At 38.0% G+C, this 10,644-nt stretch overlaps 1 long non-coding RNA gene across 3 annotated transcripts; it reads right to left on the bottom strand.

Annotated features, from left to right (window-relative positions):
* Positions 1 to 6,080: 6,080 nt before the first annotated feature.
* On the bottom strand, positions 6,081 to 10,429 carry LOC124173007. 3 transcript variants are annotated; one of them, XR_006868335.1, is made up of 8 exons: positions 9,705 to 10,429; positions 9,419 to 9,601; positions 9,148 to 9,310; positions 8,960 to 9,071; positions 7,800 to 8,883; positions 7,258 to 7,512; positions 6,772 to 7,165; positions 6,081 to 6,526 (listed from the first exon to the last, which is right to left on the bottom strand). It is a non-coding gene; the product is annotated as an uncharacterized LOC124173007 (long non-coding RNA). The 3 variants fall into 3 exon arrangements; XR_006868337.1 differs by having other exon boundaries at positions 7,258 to 8,100; positions 8,548 to 8,883; XR_006868332.1 differs by having other exon boundaries at positions 7,258 to 8,883.
* Between the last annotated feature and the right edge of the window lie 215 nt (positions 10,430 to 10,644).

The following is a 10,644-nucleotide window of genomic DNA, read 5'->3' as shown; positions in this document are numbered from 1 at the left end:
CAGCATTACACTCAATCATTCTGTCAGCCAATCTTTTCACATGTAAGTAATAATGATTTAGCAGTTTCATACTCATTAAATTAAACCACGGAAATGTGCATATCCATTTTGAGTACTCCTAATGCAAGCTGATGAAAAAGAGCTGAATAATTCGAGACGTAGTGCTGATTCAGATGCTAAATGTAAAAAGGAAGGGGGATAGGTTTAAGAATACTGAGGAGGTGTGCCCAAAATAAGACGAGAGAGGAAAGGCAGCTATGAGCATACGTAATGACAAGCGGTGGCGGATCCAGGATAGGGTCAAGGGGGGGGGGGTACGTGGGGGTTAAAATTCCAGCAGTGGTGGGGGTCGGAAAAAAATTACCATTCTGTCTAGTGTAAATTGGATATAATGCTAATAATAATCCGCCACTGATGACAAGGACATAGATCTAGTCATGTAAGACACAGTGATTAACTGAGGAATATACTTGATCTGAAGTTAAATATAAACGTCCCTCAAGGAAGGTAAAAGTATAATTACTTCATCTATATTCGCATACTACACCGCTGGTCGCCTCAATAGGCGTGTGGCGGGGGTTGTTTGGACACTAGCCGTTGAAAAAAAGAAAATTCTCGTGCGAGGTTCCGCCTAGCATCTATTTACATTGGAAATTGTCCTCCCAACTAGAACGAACATTTTTGGTATTTTAACACTTACCGTGCTGACCTTACTAGTGTATATCTGTACTCCATTTTCAATACTTTAGTGTTAATTTTCGACAACCAACCTTTGATGCGAAGCATAGGTGTTCGGCGTCATTTTAAAGAATGACTATTGCTTTCGTTTCTTCATTTGTTTATTTTTAGGCTAGATTTAGAGGTTTGTCAGTTTGTAAAAAAACATTAACAAACTACGTTTTTTTCCAAAAAAGGATGGCGTAATATTATGGCTGAATAAAACGTCTAAGGAGTTCACGTGGTGTAATAGTTCGCCCATAGCAGGCAAAGTGCTATTTAAATGGCTGTAACTGAACTGGGGAAAGTAATATTAAACGCATAATTAATCGATCGTACGTGTTTACACCAAATATATTCCTCTATTCCGCGCTTTTCTTGCGGACCTGCATGGATTTCGAACATTGGAACTGTGTCAACCTTTATCCTCAGCTCCTCCTCTTAAGTGCAACATATCCAAGAGCCCTCTTCTTCGAATATTCTACATCGACCAAATTCTGCGTTCCCCTGACAACCCTGCGTGCACAATACTTTTACCAATAACTGAAGCACATACCACAACACTAAATGCTCAATTCTTATCTATATCCGACTATACCGTACATGTTCCGTTTCCTTGAAAGACAGTTGTAAAAAATACGAAATACGCTTCGTACCATATCCTGGGAAGCAAATATGGGCGAAGTTTAGAGTTTTATGTTGGAGAAGGGGGGCAGCAATCCTGCCGGGGTTGGGCGCTATGGAACACTCCCCAGTGCAACGGGGGGGGGGGGTATTCCGTTACATTAAAAGGGGATGAAGGCGTTCGTCAGAATTGCGACGGCGCGGCGTCTCTTATGGAGGCAGGGCTTGAATCATAACAGCCTGATCAAAAGACTCGAGCGGCATAAACTATCGCGAATGCAGTTGTCCCGAATTCGTATGGAAAGCCCGCAAGCTTTTGAGACTTTACCATTTAACATAGTGAAAAGTACTTGTCCATGTCCACACTTCCTTGTTCAAACCGACCCAAAATTCGGTAAATAGTGCCTTTTTCGAGGAATTTCCTTGTCAACATCCTTGAAAATGGCATTATGTGTCGAAACCTGGTTCGGTTAGAATAAATAATAAGTGCGGAAATAGACCAGTACTTTTCATTACGTCAAATATCAAAGATTTCCACCGAACCACGCCGGAAACTGTGTCTTTACTCGCCATATTTCCCGATGAGAAGAAATTCTTCAGGAAGCGATACCAACGGGAGATAATAGAATTTTTAAAAACTGCAATTCCATATCATTTTAATACTGTAGGTTTCGACGTGGCACGTCATCACCTGGTACATTGCATCGAAGACCTACGAGGTACATTCAACTTCTAAGGCCTCCAATGTAAGTCAGCACAGAGTAAATAAAACAATTAAAGGGATAGATCATCAGGGAATACTTATGTACAATAAATTGCCCACTTATATTTAAAATATCAAAAGTACCTTTAAATTCAAGTGCGCTGTGAAAAAACTACTTTTATGTAAATTATTCTATAGTGTAGATTTTCTAATGCAAAATAATTTAAATGTATAGTCGAAATGTATTAATCCAAAAAAAAATGTAAATTGTATGTATTGTATTTTTCATATTGTTTTGATATTGTGCATAATGTTTTGTTTTATTTATATGAAGTGTAAAACATGTACTGCACTGACAAAGCCATGCATAATTCATATGCCTATGATGACTGAATAAATTGATATTGAATTTATTTTCCAACTACTCATCTGAAAACTATGTAACCGATATAACTTGTTGACGTAACCTTCCTGCAGGCGTACATATTTTTTGCAGCGTCGACGCTATGATTCCATGGCCGCGGCGAGGACTTCTTTAGGAGTCTGTTTTGACACTGGAAAATCGCTGCTACAATAGCAACGTAGCCTATGAATATTCGGCCGCAGAGAGTGTCTTTCCTCAATGGAAACAGCAACAGAAAGTCACCAGGAGCCAGGTTAGGTGGTCAGGAAGGATGATAAATCACTCCTAAGTTGTTTTACGCGTAACGTTAGCTCGAAATATCTAGGAATTAGACTCAATAATGATCTATCGTGGAATAAACATATTCGAGATATAACCGGTCAAGCTAATCGTAAAATGGGTTTTGTTAAAAGAATATTAGGAAAGTGCGACGACAAAGTGAGAGAAATTAGCTATTTTTACCTCGTTAGACCACATTTAAAATACGCCAGTGTTTGGGATCCTCATGAAAAAAGGCTTAATAACAGAGTTGCCAGGTATGTAAAAGGTCGTTACGATAGTCTTGTTAGTGTAACTGACCTCTTAGATAAGCTCGGATGGGAATCTCTGTCGGACCGTAGATTGAAAAATAGACTAAATCTTTTAGATAAATTCAACGGAAGATCAGATCATATAAATATAATTAGAGAGATAGATTGTAAAACAGACAGGTTCAGAATGTCTTTTTTTCCACGATCAATAAGAAATTATAACGGCAGCAATAGAACTCATAAATAGAATATTAAAAAACTGCAATTCCATATCATTTTAATACTGTAGGTTTTGACGTGGCACGTCATCACCTGGTACATTGCATCGAAGACCTACGAGGTCCATTCAACTTCTATGTAGGCATGACTTGTAGTGTAGCCTACTAACCTATGTAAAACTTAATGCATGTTTCTTAATTGTATTATTATTTTTTCTAACAGCATATGGTAGTATAGTTTGTTAGTATGCGTGACGCTTTTTGGACCGTGTGGTGTGCATGTGGGAGTCCAAAATGCATGCTGCATGCTGGTGATTGATCACCCCCTGCCAAACACCCTAGAGGTGGCTCGCAGGGTATTATGTTGATGTGTTGTCTTGGTGAAACAGCACGCGCGCAGCCCTTTTCCGGCCGTTATTCTTGCAGTGCATTTTTAGGTCGTCATTCAGGCTCGTGTGCACAGAACCAACGATAATGCCAGTACTGCAGATGATCAGTTCCACAGTCAAAGGATTTGGTGCTTTCCAGGCAAATCTTGTTGATAAAATGTTCACGGGAAATCAGCCGGGTGAGGATGGACATTAATGCCAACGTTTCAATGGCCTTCTCTTCCATCGTCTTCAGGGCGAATGATGGACCTGGTTGGTCCAGGACTTATATACTCAGTTGGGGCGGTCGAGTCGTCTGTGATTGGTCAGTTTTAGGTGTCCTTCCTCCTCACAGCTTACTCATTCTTTTGATTCCATGTTTTGCTGAGGTCGAAACCCGCGTCTCTGTACATTTTATCATTTTCGATTCTTATTTCAATGGCCTCTTTTGTAAGGCGATCCCAATATCCCTTTGCTTTGCAGAAGAGGCCATTGAAACGATGGCAGCAATGTCCATCCCGATTCGGCTGATTTCCCGTGAAGACTTCATCAATAAGTTCCGCAGTCTTCGGGCGATCCCACAAAACAACTCTCTCCAACCGCTCGACCATGACGTCAGACTGGCTTGTGCGAGGCCGAGATTGTTTGTTTTCGTTTCGATGTTCTGCCATCATCAGGGGCGGTCTGGCCAGGTCAGCTGGTTGGCAATCGCCGAGGGTCCCGAGCTTAGGGGGCCCCCACAACGCTGGCGACTATCCTGAAGCGTATATGAAAGTGTAGTAAAGAAAGACTCATATTACTTGAACCAAAGTTTATTTCGGTTATAAAATTCTACGTTTTTATTAGTTGAATTATTTTTACAAAATAGTTTGCAAAGATTTTTTTAAATAAAATAAAGGTGTAGGTTGACAAAAGACAACCTGATCCTTTTTTGAAAGGGTTATTAGAAAAAGTTATCTTAAATTTCAGTGCAATTTCAAGAAAAAACTGACTAAATAAATAGTGGGAACTTAAAACGTGCCTATTTAGATTTTATTAACTGTTAAGCTCTCACTTTTTATTGCATTTTTTCTCACGAAATAGTTATTTTTTTAAAATTTGATCTACTTTTAAAAAGCCAGAATAACGTCAAAACCCATTTCCGGGAATGCATTTTTTCCATCGGATCCTTCGGTAAGGGGGGGCCCACCATGAGCCCCAGCCGAGGGCCCCCAATCACCCCAGAACGCCCCTGGCCATCATTAAACTGTCACACTCACGAACTTTATCACCACTTGTCTCCTTCAACGCCCGATGGATTTCAATTGTTTTTACATCGCGCAAATGCAGAAAACGAGTAATTGCATGCTTTTCGTCAAATGAAAACGTCGGCATTTCAGGTATCTAAAACAGTCGTCTCATTCTAGACGTTGCCGAAAGAGTTCCATCCACGAATATTACAATAGAGGATTCTCAAGTCAGCCACTAGAATTGTTGTCGCTGCGCGCGCATTATATTCAGTTTTCAAATATCGCCACCTGCGGCGCCACTAGGCAATAAGATCTATCTTTCACGACGAAATACACGGCAGCAATAGGGGACTGAGCCAGTAAATCACATTAACCACACAAGTAAAGCATGTGAGGCAATTGTCAACTGAAATGAAACAATCCGATCACTTCCACTGTCGACCAAAACGAAAAATCAGAGCTGACAAGTAAGGGGGAATCTGTTATTAGCAATTTTTTTGACGCATTCACATCTAAGGCACTGGCTATCTCCCTACCGTCTGACGTCGTGATCACGCCCAGAAATTTCGTCGTACCGTGGGCATTTCAGCATCCTAAGGAGAAGCCACGGTGTCACGTCCTCCCGCAACCCAATAAATTTTAGCAGGAAAATATATTCTGCTAAATCATTGTTTACAAAACAATTGTCTGACAACCTACAAATCGCATCCTTTGAAATGCCAAAATACCATAAAATATTATTTTCCAAAAAAAAATATATCATTTTTCCCAGAGGGGGTCCCCAGCTCAAGCTCCCCCAACACATCTGGCTACGCCAACTGTAAGCATCAATGGTATTCCTCAGCTGAAAACATATTTTAATATCCTTATTTGTGATGAAAGGACCCATGGCTGTAGGTGAACATCTTTCCTCAATGCAGAGGTGATGCCTCCCAATTATGCCAATACCAGCACATCAAGTCTGCACAACCAATAACAAGAGGGTACACAATAAAGACAGCTATCACATTAATGGATGCAATCCACTTATTAGGAAAGGTATGAATTATGATTTCACAGAACATTGACACCCATCTAACAAAAAGCAAAGGCCTTTGAACTTAATTCATAACACGAGGAGCCAAGTATTAGTGAGCAGCAGGAAGTTAATGGCAAAGTGAACTAAATTAGAAAGATTGAGGCAACCGAACAAATTTTTAATTGAACAAATTCTAGATCTTCCATCCTGAGGGAAATGATACAATAAGGTGCTGAAATAGGGTCAACTCATACAAATGAGCAGCAAAAGACAAGTTGAATAACATGTTCTATATTTATTTGACAAAATAAAAGATGACATAAAACATAATTCACACAAATGCAGCACACAATAACTTTGATTCTACGGATACATCAGGGTCTCTCTCAAGCATTACTTCATTCATAGCTTATTTCTCCATATATTTAAGCCAGCAAAAACTAATATACACTCATGGTAGCACTACAATGATACATATACCAGAAAAGAGCCAGAATGCTCTTCCACTATGGAAATAAGTTGTAAGAAAGATTGTAAATGTCTTATTGGCAACGTTCAGCCAATCAAAGCAAATCTTAAAAGAAAATGCTGCATATGTAGCCCCTTGTCAAACCGTAAGTAAGTGGGATGTAATTCAGTTGATCGCAGCCATATGTTCAAGAAAGATGAAGGAGTCTCACAATGCCAATGGGTGCTTGTAACATCAATCTGCAATACTGAAAATGCAAATAAGAAAATTAAACACCATGAGCAAGTATGATCGTTAAGTTGTTGAAGAGCAATTTGATGTAATGCAAATCAGGAGTTAGTTCACACAAGGTATTAAGAGGTAGGTTACAATGAATACTTATGACCTAAAACACCAGGAGTAAAGCATGGAAAATATAACTGCCAAAGATGCATACATCAAAAAATCACCACAGGAATCTAGCAAGTAACAATCTGATATGCAATCACTTACGTAAGGGTATAAGAGTGTTAATCACCACTTGAATACTCAGGAGAAGTATTATTTTCACATGATTGAAGGGACATCCACACCAATAACCATCCCCACCCACAGAAACTATTAAGACTCCGTAATCTGAAATACTCTACGATGACTATGAAAACTTATAGGCAAAACAAATACTTTCTCAAAACACTTAAGGTGGGAAATTTCACAGCTATCGTCCATTCTACATGTCACATGACCAAAACATGGAAGAACCATTACAATGGCCTCCAATGGAAAACCAGTATTTGAAAATAACTGCATAGGTCTTACACAGGAACAAATGTATAAAAGTCATTCTCTCTCAAATTTGCTCCCACATATATTATGTTTATCCATTGCAGTAAGGCCTCCCAGACACCTAAAACGAAAATATGATAAAAGTAAGACATTAAACACCGAAAAAGTTCACACCCATAATTAAACTTGTGTTAGTTAAAAGGAAAAGCTTACCTTAGGAAAGTAGATTCCAGGAAATGATTGATGATCAGGTTGAAAATACAAAATCAATAATAGTAAGTTATGCATACTGGAAAAAAGGACCAGCACTTATGGAATGCTATAAAGATTCTTTGACACTGCAGTAAACATGTAAATTTAGGTTTTGGTGAAATGCAGAGAAAAAGATTTTTAAAAAAGTGAACTTTGCTTCCACAAAAGGATGTTGCCTAATTACTTCAGATATTTTTAGCACTGCAAAATTTAGCCCTGTAAAAAACAGAACTGCCTATGTGAGTGATAAAAATCAGTAAGTTTCATAACAAAGATGCAATAACGCTTTCAATAATACAACAAAAGAAGGAATATCTTGAAGAAGAAAAACGATTAGAAAAAGATGTTAAGACTGTAAATTGGAGAGAGAATACAAAATATAAGACAAACAAGTATATACATATATATGCACGACCAAGTTACCTGGGAACAGCAAGAGCATTGTAATGAATTCCTTATTTCATTGTCAATTGAAATAGCTATGATAGGTGAACAATAGTTACCTTAAAAATAATGTATATAATGGACCTCAAGTTTATAAAACAGGATGGAAATGCACTCCTGGAAAAAAGTAGAAAAAAGGTAACATTGAATTCTACTGGTAGTAACAGACATATGAGAAAATGACAAAAATACATAACACAAGTAGACATTTTAAATGAGAAAAGCAGAGAGCACCAAAGTTGTAACATAAATTCATAAATCGATTTCGCCACAAAAGAATACAAAAGAAAAAAATGCATATTCTAAAAAATAATACATGTACAACCTGATTCCACTTCATGCCAAATGAAAAAGAAACACCTGAAATAGAGAAAATGATATTAGAAAACATAGAATTACACGAATTTGGAACACCAAAAGAAAGAAGGTAATCATACCATGAACCTTCAACGTTAACTGCTTAAATGCCAAAGAGACGGATAATCAGGCCATTATAAACAATTTCCAATGAAAATAATTACGAGGGGCCACTAGTTTTTGTATTCCAATTAACAGTAAATGTACCACGTCATCCCCCATTATGCGACATTTAAAGATACAGGTGTTACTTAAAGATACAGACCATTATAATCCATTTCCCAGGAAAACAACTATGAGGGGCCAATAGTTGTATTCCAATGAATATGAAATGTATCACATGATTCCACTTAATACCAGATTTAAAGATACACATATAATAGAAGAAAACTTATTAGACGGAATGTTAAGTCATGAAATCGGAACACCAAGTAAAGAAGTAAAACATACCATCAACGTGAAACTTTAACAGCTCTAATGCCAAAAAGACGGATCGTGAGACCGTTACAACACATTTCCCATGAAAACCACCATGAGGGGCCAGTAGTTGTATTCCAATGAATATGAAATGTATCACAAGATTCCACTTAATACCAAATTTAAAGATACATCTGAAATAGAAGAAAACTTATTAGACGGAATGAAATGATATGAATTCGGAACACCAAAAGAAAGAAGGAAAACATAACATCAAGGTGAAAGGCCATGAGGGGCCAATAGTTGTTGTATTCCAATGAATAGTAAATGTACCACAAGCTCAAATTTATACCAAATTTAAAGTAACACCTAAAATAGAAGAAATCTACTTAGACGGCATGTTAAATCATGAAATCGGAACACCAAGGAAAGAAGGAAAACATACCATTAACGTGGAACTTTAACCAATCTAATGCCAAGAAGACCGATCTCGAGACTGTTACAATCCATTTCCCATGAAAAAAACCATCCAATTCATACCAAATTTAAAGTAACACCTAAAATAGAAGAAATCTTCTTAGACGCAATGTTATGTCATGAAATTGGAACAGCAAGGAACGAAGGAAAACATACCATGAACCGTAGCCGTTAACAGATGTAATGCCAGGAAGACGGACCTTGAGACCGTTACAATCCATTTCCCATTAAAACAACGATGAGGGGCCAATAGTTGTTGTATTCCAATGAATAGTAAATGTACCACAAGCTCCAATTTATACCGAATTTAAAGAACCACCTAAAATAGAAGAAAACTTATTAGACGGAATGTTATGTCATGAAATCGGAACAGCAAGGAAAGAAATAATTCACCGGACATTGTGTACGTATTCTTATAGACACTCACCGAAGGAATGACATTCTTGTCCTATGTGTGTTTTTTAAATGGTTGACTGCTATAATATACTCCAAACCTTATTTCTGATGTTCTGAGATAGCCAAGTAGAGAGGTTTAAGCTGTCATGAACTAGTGTCATAGTTTACGTCATTGAAGTGGATATACTAACTTATTTTGACATCATGGAATGAACTGCAATTGAACAAGCCTTATTAATTTACATATATATATATATATAATAACACATAGTAAAAGTAATTTAAGTTAATTTTTATGTAATCAGTGAATGTCTTACCTTATGCAGTCCCATGTTGCACATGTATCCATGGAGCTAATGATTTCTTATATTACTCCTGGTCCACAATTGTAGCAAATGTTAGCCCACCGAAATAGGTGGCTTTACACAATTCACTGTGACAACAATCACCACAGATGAAAATGAGCTTTACAGCAGATACAATTTAAAACCTGCACATCAAAATTCTAGTTTTGCAGAAGGACCCGTTGCACAGGAGAAATTGATCACCAGCAAATCACAAAACCTCCCTAGCAAGCAAAAACTTCTCTCTTGCAGAGTGGAGTATTTCGGATCACTTGAGTGATGGTATTTGCAATACCTATCATCTGAGACATCTTAAATGTTAAATTTGCCAAATAATCACTACTGAAATGACAATGGTATTTATACATGCCAAGCAGTCAGGAATACCCTTCGTGAGGGAGGTAAAGCACAGGATATGATAAGGTCAATTGATATGTAACCTCACTTTTTCTTCATCCTGGAATATGGACACACTTAGTCTGGCTCATTAAAGCAAGTAGCGATCCTACCTCTCAAAAGTTGCAGGAATTAACAAGAGCTCGCAATCCCTCCACCACGAAAAGGTGGTGTCCGTTGGAGGGGCCTCCCATCACATATATACAAAGGTAAACAAAATCAAGGGCAAAAATGGCAAACAACAAGTCCATACACAAAAACATGACTAAAATGAAATTAACAAAATGTGGTTAGCAGAACAAGAACAGACATGGAAACAATGGAGTGGGCAAATGTACCACGCAGCACACATAAAAAACACACTAATAAAGCTTCGCACTTTTGCGGAGCAACCTCGCCTTCTCTTGCTGAATATTATCAGCTTTGTTTGCAACCCTGCAGGCGAAGTGTACCCTGGTAAACAGGAAGAACCTCACAATTGCTGCTGTAAATTGCCAGCAGTGTTCTCCACAGCCCA

Source organism: Ischnura elegans, chromosome 1, assembly GCF_921293095.1.
Source record: "Ischnura elegans chromosome 1, ioIscEleg1.1, whole genome shotgun sequence".
Taxonomy (NCBI): Eukaryota; Metazoa; Arthropoda; class Insecta; order Odonata; family Coenagrionidae; genus Ischnura; species Ischnura elegans.
Note: the sequence above shows the minus strand (reverse complement) of the source record. Positions and strands in the feature narration are given on the sequence as shown.